Source organism: Perna viridis, chromosome 6 (genome assembly GCF_037379345.1).
Source record: "Perna viridis isolate PV_CMFRI_1.1 ecotype Kerala chromosome 6, ASM3737934v1, whole genome shotgun sequence".
In the NCBI taxonomy this organism is placed as follows: Eukaryota; Metazoa; Mollusca; class Bivalvia; order Mytilida; family Mytilidae; genus Perna; species Perna viridis.
In genome coordinates this window covers 10,057,965-10,072,617 of record NC_142450.1, presented here as the reverse complement: position 1 = coordinate 10,072,617, position 14,653 = coordinate 10,057,965, and the positions used below count along the sequence as shown (strand labels likewise).

Below are 14,653 nucleotides of genomic sequence, written 5' to 3'. Positions count from 1 at the left end.
CCTGTCTGTCCGGGCAACTAAGTACTACTGAAAGTCATCTACTTAAACTATTTATTATTAAAAACAATTTCATTTGACTTCTGACTCCCCCTTGATATAGTGTCTAAATCGACACCTGGTCTGACCTTGCAACTTCTAATGCAATATGTATCAATCATGTCAAATGTAGGGTGTAAGATTAAGATGTTAATTTAGTAAAAATAGTATATTCAGTCCTGCTTACACAGCTTTGCAAATGCATACCATTAATTTTTTCACTGATCTAAAATTAAAATCTTAAAATGCTAAATTTGAGCTATTAAAATCAAATGCAACTAGACAAACCATGAAGACAGTTCAATCCCTGAAATAGCATATCTGGGTAACAGAACTACCAGTACAATGGTGGATTCGGGGAGTGGGGTATGGGGGAGGTTGTGGTGTTCCAGGGGTTGCAACCCCCTTTTTGTTGGAACGTGTTTGTAATTATGTGCAAAATTTTGACAAAATTTAGCAAGTAAATGCCTGAATCCTCAATTTTTGCACTTACTGTACATAAACCAGAGAGTTTTCTTATTACAGCAGATATCAGACTTTGCAGAACCAGTACAAAGAAAAACAGAAAAGTTAGGCCGAATTGAGGGTCAAAAGAACATAACATGTGGTCAGAATATTTATATTACTATACCAGACCAATTACTATGTCCTTAGTACAAACAAATAAGATTTAATTTTATCTTAGTATTATTTACGCCCATTCACACATCATACCCAGGAATCTAGGTTGTAAAATAATGAAAGTCACTTTACCACAAATGAAATTTTTATGTAAATAATTGAATTATCACTATAACATCAGGATAAAAGTGAATTGTAATCCTATGTTTAATCTAACTGATCGTGACCCTCCAGGGAGTTACAAACAATAAATGGGACAAAACAACGACTCGTGAGAAGGCCTAAAAACTGAATATTTTATGAAGTACCAATGCACCTTCATTCCTATACATGTTTGTTGTAAAACAAAGTCAGAATAGTGTCATTCGCCAATAGTAATGTTTTCAAAACCAATATTTAGACTATATGCTTTTCCAGCCAGTTAAAAATAATTTTAAAATGTGAAACATATGCAGCGATTTAAACACTGAACACATACATGTATCAACAGCTGTGAAGATGTAGGTTGCAAACTATCTTTTTAACCATATATAATCTATAATATCACAACAAAGAAATAAAAATATTGCTTATTCATAGCACTGGCAAAATAATATCATTGCATTCATCTGCATAAAGCACAAATCAATTATAGCCATGAAAAAATAAAAATGGATCTAGAATCACATTTAACAAACAAATGTGTTGTGGTGGAAATGGATGTTCTTGGCTAAATCTTTTTTGGTCAGAACTTTACCATGGCATACGATCTAACTTTCCAGCAGCTGTTACCCCAAGTTCAAACATAAAGAATGCAAACCAAAACCCAATGTGTAAGGTGTGGAAAACAGACAGATCCATAAACTGCAAATGTATACCATAGTAAAAAAAGAGATATTTTCATTAATAGAATTTTACTTCAAGCCATTGAAAGTATTTCTTTTAACTGTTTTACTGCCCCAAAAAGTTATGAGTATGCTTTTAATAACCTCTTTAGAGGTGCATTTTTTGTTTTATAGTTTACTGATAATACAATAAAGAGGGGGGAGAGGAACCGAAAACCAAGTAATTGTATTTGTTGGCCTTATCACAATAATTTTGCAATAGAACACAGATTACAGGACCCACATAGAAATAGGTTATGGGACAAAGTGTAAACTTGAAACAAAGCCAGAGTAAACATTAATGAAACTTGAAAACTCACTACAAGTATGGAAGGTACAAAGCTATCAGTAATTACAATGTTACAGCAGATGTATGTGTTAGATACTTATGTTTGGAGATTAGGTAGATTAAAGATAGAGATATTGGTCAGAACTTCTCAAGAATTACAACTGATAATCTTAAGTCTGATATCCAGATAAAAGAACATGCTAATTTGAGTACAGAAAAATGGTCTAATCCTATCCCTTTTTGGACTTTAAAATTGGTTCAGTTTAGGCAGGTGTTTGGTTACCATGGCTTAAAATACATTTAAGTATCCGTCTTTATAAAAACCAGACAGGAGGTGATTCATGCATGTCAAAAACCTGCTGAATTCAGTTTTATTTCTTGTTCAGAAACAGTCACTGATCACAAAACCAGTCTTAGTTTTTCATTTGGTTGTTGCACTTTTGAAATAAAAATTATATAGATTGTATATAAAATTGGCACTCTGCAAGAGTTATTGTTCTTGATTTGATTCGGTTGATTTTAGCGGGAGATAAATAATTTTCTCAAAAGTGCAGATCTGAATACAGAAATAATTATCGTTATGTAAAAATATGGCATATGTAGACTGAAAATCGTTTGTTGGGTGGGTTTTTTCTACACTATGAATCACTTTACCATTGGCAGTGTCTGAATTTTATGTGGACTTGTACTTAAATTTATGTAAAGTGACTGAAAAAAGTGTCTGGTTTAGACAGAATTTCAAATTATTCATATGTCAAATGAACAGGTTTCACTGTATAAATAAAGTAATATTGCTTACCGGTAAATACCAATAAATTAAAGTCAGAAATTTCTTTTATATGAACTGAAAAGCTTATCATCCATTCAGCCTATTAATTTGATTGGAATCATTAGCTGTTCAACAAATTGCTCAAATTAATCAACTGGAAAATGCAGCTTCTTCAGTTGGTTAATGATAATGTATACTTAAGTACTTTTCCATCTAAGAATCAGGCAAAATTTGTATATGGTGTGGCAAATGAAGAAAAAAATATACAGACATTTCATTGCCTAATCCAAGTATTTATACCTCACAACCTCAAGAAATTACGGTCAAAGTGGCTGAAAAGTTTGCCTTTCTAAGTTATTTATATGTCATTGTCAAATTTAATTGAAATGCACTATGGAAAAATGGTGGAAAAATTCTCCTGAACTTTTACTTTATATAAGCAGACAAAAAATATCTACGTCACCGATGTTTCAGGATAAATTCAAATAGCTGTTAAGTTGTTTTCTAGATGTATTGAATGTATTTGAGGCAAAAAAGACCAAATTGAGAAATATGATGTGCCACCAATTGCCTGATTCTTACACAGAATGGAACTTAATAGCCAAGAATGATAGAAGGTAACAAAAATTTCAATGATAGAAAATACAGGCTTTATAATAGAAAGCAAAAACCTTTAACATTGAAGTCACAAAGAATCAACACTAGACAACAGGGCGATTACATATTGGGTTTCTTTATAAATGGAAACATTTCTCATCAATAAAAGACAGACCTTAATCAAAGAATTTTCGTCCAGTGAACAATTCTGTAAATTTGCTTCTTGCAAATATTTTGCAAAGCAATGTTCTATTTGTTGCTACAATTGTACAATTCCGTAAATTTGCTTCTTGCGAATATTTTGCAAAGCAATGTTCTATTTGTTGCTACAATTGTACAATTCCGTAAATTTGCTTCTTGCGAATATTTTGCAAAGCAATGTTCTATTTGTTGCTACAATTGTACAATTCTGTAAATTTGCTTCTTGCGAATATTTTGCAAAGCAATGTTCTATGTGTTGCTACAATTATACAATTCTGTAAATTTGTTTGAGAATATTTTGCAAAGCAGTGTTCTATTTGTTAAACTACATACTTTAACTTTGTTTTTACTTGTAATTACAACAATTAACTTCTAAGGATAGCCTACATAGATAAACTACTAAATTTATAGCAGTGAACCAAACTTCAGTCTGCTTCAACTGCACTTAAGTTGCATCAATTTTATATGTCCCTCGACGTTTCAAACTTCTGGTTTTTGCCTTGTTACTGCCATTTTATATGCCCCTCGATGTTTCAAACTTCTAGTTTTTGCCTTGTTACTGCCATTTTATATGCCCCTCGATGTTTCAAATTTCTGGTTTTTGCCTTGTTACTGCCATTTTATATGTCCCTCGATGTTTCAAACTTCTGGTTTTTGCCTTGTTACTGCCATTTTATATGTCCCTCGATGTTTCAAACTTCTGGTTTTTGCCTTGTTACTGCCATTTTATATGCCCCTCGATGTTTCAAACTTCTGGTTTTTGCCTTGTTACTGCCATTTTTTTATGAACTTTCCTTCTTTTGACTATTGCCTAGAGTGAGTCTATCAGGTTAGTAACTTTGTTATTACCCTTTATTTACAATACAGTAAAATTCCTTACCCAGAGTTACGAAGGATTCGACAGATCATAATGGATGTCAATACAAGCTGTCAACCAGCAATATTGGATGGCTACTAGCTCATCTTTTGACAGCTTTTGCATATTCAAAAATGGTTGAACCTTGCATAATTTTCATCAGTCTACCTGCTACTTTTCTTTTTTTTCCTACTACTTAAAATACTACTGAAATCCCTGATCTTCATTGTGTGAATATCTCCTTAGTTTGCATCAGTTTAGAGTCAGATTGTGTAAAAAACTAATCTACTTTACTCTCCTATCTAACTTTACTGCTCTTATTATAATTACAGCACAAACAAGAGAATGAGTGGTTATAAACATCCCTCAGAAGTGGTCCGGCTCATACAAACAATGTACTTAATACACAGTCAACACACTCATTTATTGTTATGGAAAAAAGTCTAAATCTTACATTTTAGACATAACAGACATTCATGTACATGACTGACTGGCAATAAACAAAAAAATGTAGGGTATCAGCAGAATATGAAAGTGTACAATAGATTTTAGGAACTAGGATATTGTCTGTGGCTGTACCAACTATATATCTAAGGAACTAGGATATTGTCTGAGGCTGTACCTACTATAGATTTTAGGAACTAGGATATTGTCTGAGGCTGTACCAACTATATATTTAAGGAACTAGGATATTGTCTGAGGCTGTACCAACTATAGATTTTAGGAACTAGGATTTGTCTGAGGCTGTACCGACTATAGATTTTAGGAATTACAATACTGTATGAGGCTGTACCAACTACAGATTTTAGGAATTACAATATTGTATGAGGCTGTAGATTTTAGGAACTAGGATAATGTCTGAGGCTGTAAATAAGACCATTATAATGTCTAGAACTCTACCAACAATATATTTTAAGGACTATAATACTATCAACTAATTACAAGGGTCATTTCATAAATTTTACATTATTTAATCAAGTATAATGGCTTCATTCAAATTTATATTTGAGAGACTAAAATTTGAACATTTAATCTGAAAACTTATACATGTAAAATTGCTTTACAATACATGCGAGACAAATTATCTTTGTCAAGTTATGTAACTTCCTGAAATATGATTGCATATAAATTAAAAAGAAAGCAAACAAAAGATTTCCCGAACAATTTAATGTCTGAGACTATAACAACTGGATCTAGAAGTAATTATGTGAATTTAACATAACATTTAATCTAACATCAATCAAGTAAAATCCTTAATTCCAAATTTTGTTTTATTTGACTGAAATTGTCCCAACTTAGCAGTGAACAAACAATTCAACAGAAAAATTCTACATGTAAAACCTCTTTTTTGTATCATGAGCATTGCATGTGAGCATGATTTATCTTTGTCATGTTATGTAACTTGTTAAAATATGATTTCATGTAAAAGTCACATTTTAAAATCTACAGACTTAATATATCACTGGTATCATTATTTTTTGTAGACTACTCTTTACAAATGTGATATATCATTAGTACCACCGTGTGTTGCCAGGTTGCAGCGTTGTAAAAAGTATGTCAAATGGATTTCAAGTGTGAATTGGTGTAAATAAATGATTGTTGTATTTCAAAAAAATATTTTTATCGTAACTCAAAAGGTTTTAGCACAAGAATAAGAATTGTTGAAAGTCAAGTTATAAGCGTATTCCATTCTTTTTTCTATCCTCAAGTTTACAAAAGCTGAAAACATGTATGAACAGCAATATCCATATTATGTTTAAATGACACAGGTGGCTTTTTGATATCTTTTGTTATACCTAAGGAGAGGAAAAAAAGCAGGATCACAGCTGATGCATGCCTCTAAGCTAACAAACGTATGTGTTAACCAGTTTCTATGCTCAAGAAGAAAAGTGAAGTATTTCAGTAGTGTGTAAGGATGTAGACCTAGGGTAAGGAACATAACTCTTACAAATCATTGGAATGTTTGTGTAATGCATTTTACATCAGAATCAGCTAAACATCAAAATGACTTGGATTTATTTCATTCTATTTTAAATGAAAGCTTGACAGCCTTTGACGAAATTGAATATGATCCAAACATATCACTGATTTCAAGAGTTATGTCCCTTACCCCTGGTCTACCTCCTTAACTTTATGCAGGCCTTTGAATCCTGACCGCAAACCATAGTAGTGAAACATGTTGGCAAAGATGTCACATTCTTCTAATGTTAAAGAACCCTGCTGTGGTATGCAATAGAAGTAGAAACCTTGGTGCTCGGCAAGAGGAAACTAAATTGCCCAACCTTACCCACAAGGGGCAATCAAAATTGGTCAACCCTATTATCCTTGTCCCCATCCCATTTCTCATTTCATGTTCATTTTATCATCCATTTCATGTTCATCGCCTTGATATAGCTAAAATATTGGGCGTCAAACACTAACAATCAATCAATCAATCCTTTGAATCCTTGAGCAGAAACAAGAAATATTCAGAAAACAGTATCGAGTCCTTAAAATTGTTTTCTCTATTTATAGCCAATGGTGACATCGCAATCAGGAATAGTTTATACATTGTATAAGTTACAGCTGTAAGAATGTAAGAACTGGTTGAACCTAGTAACAACTTGAAAAAAAAACCAGTTTTCACTTGCTCTGTGTGATGGCAAATAGACAATGACCTGGACATTTTTCAAGTTGTTACTAGGTTCAACCAGTTCTTACATTCTTAAAGCCTTAACTTATGTAAACACTGGTCAAGGAAATTTTTCATGTAAGTCCTTTTTGGACATTGACAAGGGCAACTTTGAACCTCTGATAGGATTTGTTTAAGTTCAAAAAGCATACATTGATGTGGGAAGTTAATTGCAAGCTTTCCAGTCAAAACCTAAAACTATCAATAATCCAGTTTCAAGAACACTATATGGGTTTAATTTGCCTCTTTGATGCATTGTATTTTTCCTTTAGAAAACTTAATTCCATGATAAAACACAGAATCAAGTAAAATTTATCAGAGATGACTTAACACAGACCCATGAAATCCAAACTTACATAACTCCATACTTTTCAGCTACTTACTATTATCAATTATCAGTAAGTAGCTGAAAATTTATCCTAAACAACTGAAAAATTATCAGATACATAATAGCAAATATCTGATATTTTATCTACTAAGTACCCTCAGCACAGATAGAGAGCAGGAAAAATGACCATACTTTAACCATAGATCCAATCATAAAAATACTTCACATTCATTCAATTCCTATTGTTACATGTAATCTAGCCCACAATGATTGCTTGTCTTTAGTGCAAGTCCACTCCTCTGCAGTTACTGAGAAAAGTGTTTCAAAAATAATTCATCATTAGGAAAGGAAATAGATAAGTTAGAAATACATGCCTGATTCAATTAACTAGCATTATTTATCAGGACTTTAAAACAAACATGCCTGATTATTGTATCTAGCATTAGAAGATGCCTGATCCTTGTATCTAGCAGTATTTATCAGGAAGATCATCACCAAACTTTATAACAAACTCATTGTTATTTTCAATTCATTTAACATTATGCAATTCATATCATTTTATCTCCTTAATGACTTGATATCGAAATTATTTCTAAACAGAATAATTTTTAAGAGATCATGAAATGCCAGGCAACCACAATTATGTCTGTAGCTATGTTCTCAAAATATGACAATGATGATATGATGTTATTAAATATTTGAAATCAAAACTACTTCCAAGTAAAGACTTAATAAAAAGTTTGACTTTGAAGTCTGTTAAAGGTTTAATCTTGATATTAAAGAATTCCTTTGTCAAGAAATAATGGAACATAAATTATCCACACTTGTTTAGTCTGTACTTGACATAAAAATTAGATGGTAGGTAATAGCATTTAAAGTAAAATAGCAAAGCTCATAACTCCCTTTGAATATATAGTGATGATTGAAAAATGCAGCTATTATTTACTTTTGTTTGTAAGTATCATTGTGAGATATCATTTTTATATTTCAGTGGGTTGTTCAAACTAAAATTTTAAATTCCAGACAAAATGTAGCAATAATTTTTCCTTTGAAAAGATAGGAGAAACCTGCAAAAAAAAACCCATTTAGGACAACCATTTGATATTGGAGGGGTGGCTTGGAAGATTTCTTTAGATCGAAATATGTAATTTAAAATTCTTCCAAGACAAATCCCCCCTCCATCCCTACCCCCCAAAATCAAATGGTTCCCCCTTTAAGACAAAAAACTTGGAAAACAATCAAATTGGTACCTTGACTATAAGTACAATCTGATGGTAAATGTTTGTACAGAGTATAGTACATTTCTTTTGGCCACATATTTCCTTGTATATCTCAATTCAGCAGGTCAACAATATAAATTACCATGAAATGACCTACTGGCATTCAGCCATTAAAAATGGACAAAATTATAGCAAACCAACATTTGAAGAAATGGAGTTATATAAAGAATTTTAAAATATTCAATAATTAATCTATAACTTATTTGACATCCCATAAATTTTAATTAAATAATTACTGGTACTCATGAAATGATTTATAAATAGACAATTCCATCATGACTCTGAGTCAAGGCTGCGTTTCTCTACATGGATATAATACTGTATATAAATCAATGTGAAATTTATCACAAAACAAAGTGTAAACTGTCAATCAAAACCATTAACATGTCAAATATGATTTTTTTTAAGATGTGTGGACATTTATTGTCACATACAGGTCAAACTTTACACCTAAGGGTATTTGTATTAATACGTTTTTGTATTGGAATTCCAAAACAATTATTCATCGAAGATTTAGCAGATTTTAAGTGAAAGAAATTCATGAAACATGAAACATGGTATACAGGACAAACTATCAAGAAACATAACCTTTCTAACACCAAATCTACTAAAGTCGAAGATGTCATTTATATGCTAGTTTTTACTTAACATGCCAGACCTTTCATTTCAAAAAGACCTGCTTAGTGCCTTCTGAAAAGTTCCAGAAAAGTGCATTTTAAACATTTGTATCTAAGTAGGAAAGTACCATCAGTCTAAAAAAATTATAAAAAGTGTGTTAGTAAACTCAAAAAAATATATATTTTCTACAACAATTTTTTAAGCTACCAAGCCAGTTCGTCTAAGTATTAAAAACTGACTGTAACAGCCAAATGGCAACCCTGGCAAAGTATTCATTTTTTTTGTGGAAAACCTTATGCCAAAGGAAACTGACCTACCAGTACACAACAAAGTCCATCGACAAAAAATGTAATAAAATATGCAATCATAGGGTAAAATCTTCCTTTTATGAACATATTGCATCCTTTTGTTCATTGATTTACAAAAATATTATTGAATTGTTCTTGCAAACACAAAAGCTGAACTATTTTAATATCAGGCTTTGAAGGCATATCATCAAGATACTAGAACCAATAAAAAAGGCAATAAGTTTTTTTTTCATATCATGATTTCTATTAATGTGGTACATAAATGGTATGGTGAACTGAAGAAAGATCTAAAATTAAGTTTAAGTATTTATAAGAATCAGGCAAAATGGGAAAAAATCAAAAACATGTATTTCAAAAAAACCATTGATCTGACAATGTGATTTCACTCAAAGATGATTTCTCTGTTTGAAAAGACCTTTATCTGATCTCTGTATCACTGGATTTGCTCGGAATTTTCAACAGAATGTCAGAAAATAAGATTTAACAGAGTTATCTGCCCTTGAAATGTTCAATTTTCAGTGCATTTCAATAAAACTACATGTATAATTCTATTTACCAACATGATATTAAAAATCTTGTCTTTTTTCTATATTCTGATGGCACAGATAGTAAACTTACACTTTCAAAGACAGACACTTAATATAAGAATATGGTGAGATGTGAAAAGGAGAAAAATGGAAACTACAACTGACAAATTTTTTTCTCTAATATCATGAGTCAAAGAAGGAAGAAAACAGAAAATAAAAAGCAAACCTGAGCCTTTAATGTTTAATTTCCAGAGGTTGCATTTGCATGCATATAGCTATTCAAACAAATCATTTTAGTTAAAACCAGTTTGCAAGTGCTTTGTAGAAAAACTATTTTTGTATTACACCATCAGAATTTTTCCCCCCAAAAAAATAAAATTCTTCACTAACAAATAATAATCTATACAAAATAAAATAGTTTCAATTGTCGTTAGAAGTAACATATTGTCATCACAAATAAAGAACCATTTCTAAATACAAAATACCATATTTTACATCAAACTTACCTTTACATTGAAATATCTCAGTGTCTGTTCTCTTATATTAAATATTTCCAGATTAGAACTAAGTTAATTATACTGTTACAAAGCCAAAAATAAAATCCACAAGCAACAGACAAATCTGTGTGTATATTTCCCTGAAATGAACAACACTGTGAATAATAGAGGAAACAATAACAATATTTACCTGACAGGTGAAATAACGAGACTTATCCAGGTAAATCATCAGATTATAGAGCCCCCAACATAATTTGTTCCTGTTGTTCTCACTGATGGATTGGTTTGCATGTAAAAATTGTTGTACTATATTTACATGTATATGTAGCTAGTTCTCTGCTGGATTGAATTTGGAATGTCTTGTTTTTAACACCTAGGAGGTAGTTGTTGGAAAAAAACTGTTTAATCTCACCCCCAACTGACACTTACACTACACTGCATTTGATTCTTGAATTTTCAACTTTCGGATTTAATGCAGTCTAAAATATGTGATTGGTCTCTTTTTTTTTTGGCAATAAAAGTCAGTTCCATTAAAATTTATCATACCATTTAGTGACTTAATACTTCTGATGATAAGCTTTTTTAAATAGGTATAGATTAGATACTCATATCAGCACAGGAATTTAAAACTTGGAATAAACAACATACAATGTTACATTTGCACCTGTCTAATCCAAACTTTGAAAAACCATAGCCTGCTTAAACTGGGCATTTGTTGAAGCCCTTTAGTATCAGTTTCTATGCACTGTGAATTCAAAATAGATTTTCTAAAAGTCTCTTTAAAATATGTGAATTCAAAAAAATATATTTAAAAAAGTTTCATATAAATTTCATCTGAAGCTCTTTAGTATCAGTTTCTATGTATCCTGAGTTCTAAAAAGATTTCATATAAATTTCATCAAATATAACTTTGTTTAAATTTAAAATGATTTTGTGTAACAACCCAACAATTTGCATCAGACAACTCCATGAAAACAGAACTATAGTAGGTTACCTTCACATTTTAGTTCAAGGTTGATATACATTCACAAGGTTGTTTGATGTTATGGCACTTTTCATATTCCTGAAAAATAAATGGAAGAAAGACTTTTTAACAGCAATTATTTCACTCATATCCAAAGCTTTTACAGTATGAATAAAAAAATTGAAAAAAAAAACAACAAAAAACCAAAAATCTGAAATACATTGTATATGGTTAAGAATTACGGTTCCATCAATTTCATTTAAGTCAGAAAAATCTATCATCAAAACTGTTTCAGAAAATCAGCCTGCATTTAAATAAGAGAAACATTGTTTACTCTTTAATTATGACAATCTCAACAGTTAGATTACTAAGTTTTTAAGTTCTGCCAAGACTCACAAACAAAAGTATCATAACTTGACAGCCTTGATAGAAGATATTCGTTTATATCAGTTAATTCTCTTTGTAAGGTAGTTAAAACTGTAATGCTTCACTATATGCTGTAGAAACATGTACACTATATACTGCAAGTAATACTGTGAAAGTACAATTGTTTGTGGGGTACCAATTTTTCTTGGTTTTCATGGATAGGTCAAACCATGAAATTTGATTCCCAACTAAAAATAGGTTTCCATTGATGAGTATACTGAAAACTTCAAAACCATGAATTCAAGAATCCACGAACTTGTGTTTCTTCACTGATCCACAAAAATTGGTATCCACGAATTAAAGTACTTTCACAGTAATTTTTTTAGGTCTGGGCCATGACAACAACTCATTTAACTCCTTGCAGTTATAATATGACAGGAATTATAGAAGAATTTTGGTTATCAGGTTACAGACCACCAATTCAACCAATGAGCATTTGGAACGTACGCAAAAATAGTCCTACGCAGAAATTACCCCTGTTCCTCATAGTGCTGTGAAAAAAGTTCTCATCTTATTTAAAAAATTTAAACAGTTTCTGAAAGGAAAAACATTTCTGTACATTTTATAGGTGCATTTTGCTTCTTGTGATGTGAAGCCTAATCTCCATAATGATTTTTAAATATACCCCTATCTTGTGAAAACACTGGGATTTCCCATGCTATTTATAGACCCTTCACTTCCGGTGACCAGTACTGCACTGCAAGTCTGCTAACCCCACATGCCATTCTGAGGATTGTGAGCTGACATATGTAGAATCATGCTGATATATAGTCATCTGCAGGTTAAAGTTAAGGTAAAGTCCAGAGAAGCCATTGAATATTGTGAAATTAGCATAGAAGCCTATGGGAAGTGGAATTAGTGGTTTTTAGCCTTAAGCTGAAGCCATGGCAAAATGAAAAGTTTCTTGAAATAGCTTTAAACTACTTGAAGATCTTGTTAACTTTGCCATGAGAGGAATACACTACAAAAATCCTTCAAAATATGCATTTTTTTAAGTTATAGGTCCAAATTATGGAAAATTGGTCTTTTTGGCTGATTTTTATGTCCTATCTTGTAAAAAGTGTAGAAAATTTAGTAAAAATATCAAATATTAAACTTTGAGGGCTATATTTACCTAAATATGGTAGTAATAAGCACTTGAAATCAAGTTTTGTGTAGATTTGAGCAAAAATTAGGTTAGAAATGAGGAAAAACTCACTTTCATTACTGCGGTTAAGGCCATATAAGCATTCCCCTATGGCAACATGGAAAATCCATTATTGAGCACTTTTTTTGCTTTAGGTGCCCTTTACTGGTCATGTTTTAATGTGAAAACACTGTATTTACAAATTTAAAGCCAAATATATCACCTTTTGTGAAAATTTAAAGATTTAGGATTTTTGACATGTGATCAAGAAAAAGGGGGAGGCATGTCAGAAATAAATTTTTAAAAATAGACCAATTTCTCAGAAAATGATTACTTTTAAAACTATTTCTTCATTGATATTGTTAAAAAACAAGTTGTGATTGATATTTTTTATTTGAAAAGTCAGAAAAAGTTCTTTGCAAATATTTAATGCATTTAAGTATGGTAGAATATTGTCACTTTTTTGCTCGCACAACTTGGTTACCCTATATTTAAAAATCAAATATTTAAAAAAGTGCTTGTCACATTTCACTGAAACTTTGCAAATGCATTCAGTATGTGTGTAGGAAGATACCTGTATAGTTATTTATTTTTTCTAAGACAAAAAGTGACTGTTTAGCTGAAGCCATGGCAAAATGAAAAGTTTCTTGAAATAGCTTTAAACTACTTGAAGATCTTGTTAACTTTGCCATGAGAGGAATACACTACAAAAATCCTTCAAAATATGCATTTTTTTAAGTTATAGGTCCAAATTATGGAAAATTGGTCTTTTTGGCTGATTTTTATGTCCTATCTTGTAAAAAGTGTAGAAAATTTAGTAAAAATATCAAATATTAAACTTTGAGGGCTATATTTACCTAAATATGGTAGTAATAAGCACTTGAAATCAAGTTTTGTGTAGATTTGAGCAAAAATTAGGTTAGAAATGAGGAAAAACTCACTTTCATTACTGCGGTTAAGGCCATATAAGCATTCCCCTATGGCAACATGGAAAATCCATTATTGAGCACTTTTTTTGCTTTAGGTGCCCTTTACTGGTCATGTTTTAATGTGAAAACACTGTATTTACAAATTTAAAGCCAAATATATCACCTTTTGTGAAAATTTAAAGATTTAGGATTTTTGACATGTGATCAAGAAAAAGGGGGAGGCATGTCAGAAATAAATTTTTAAAAATAGACCAATTTCTCAGAAAATGATTACTTTTAAAACTATTTCTTCATTGATATTGTTAAAAAACAAGTTGTGATTGATATTTTTTATTTGAAAAGTCAGAAAAAGTTCTTTGCAAATATTTAATGCATTTAAGTATGGTAGAATATTGTCACTTTTTTGCTCGCACAACTTGGTTACCCTATATTTAAAAATCAAATATTTAAAAAAGTGCTTGTCACATTTCACTGAAACTTTGCAAATGCATTCAGTATGTGTGTAGGAAGATACCTGTATAGTTATTTATTTTTTCTAAGACAAAAAGTGACTGTTTAGGTTACAGACCACCAATTCAACCAATGAGCATTTGGAACGTACGCAAAAATAGTCCTACGCAGAAATTACCCCTGTTCCTCATAGTGCTGTGAAAAAAGTTCTCATCTTATTTAAAAAATTTAAACAGTTTCTGAAAGGAAAAACATTTCTGTACATTTTATAGGTGCATTTTGCTTCTTGTGATGTGA

General features: G+C 31.1%; 1 protein-coding gene across 6 annotated transcripts in view; it reads right to left on the bottom strand.

Annotated features, from left to right (window-relative positions):
• LOC148613590 (uncharacterized) overlaps nucleotides 1–14,653 on the bottom strand; it is a 96,533-nt gene that overhangs the window by 72,855 nt on the left and 9,025 nt on the right. For 4 of the 6 annotated variants that reach the window (XM_088587008.1, XM_088587014.1, XM_088587015.1 and 1 more), the window contains exons 2-3: nucleotides 11,456–11,524; nucleotides 10,471–10,601 (exon numbers count right to left, since the gene is read on the bottom strand). The gene's annotated coding sequence lies outside the window, so the exon portion shown is untranslated. Of the gene's footprint in view, nucleotides 1–10,470; nucleotides 10,602–10,651; nucleotides 10,669–11,455; nucleotides 11,525–14,653 lie in introns of those variants that run through there. The other 2 variants (XM_088587011.1, XM_088587013.1) reach the window with 2 other exon arrangements.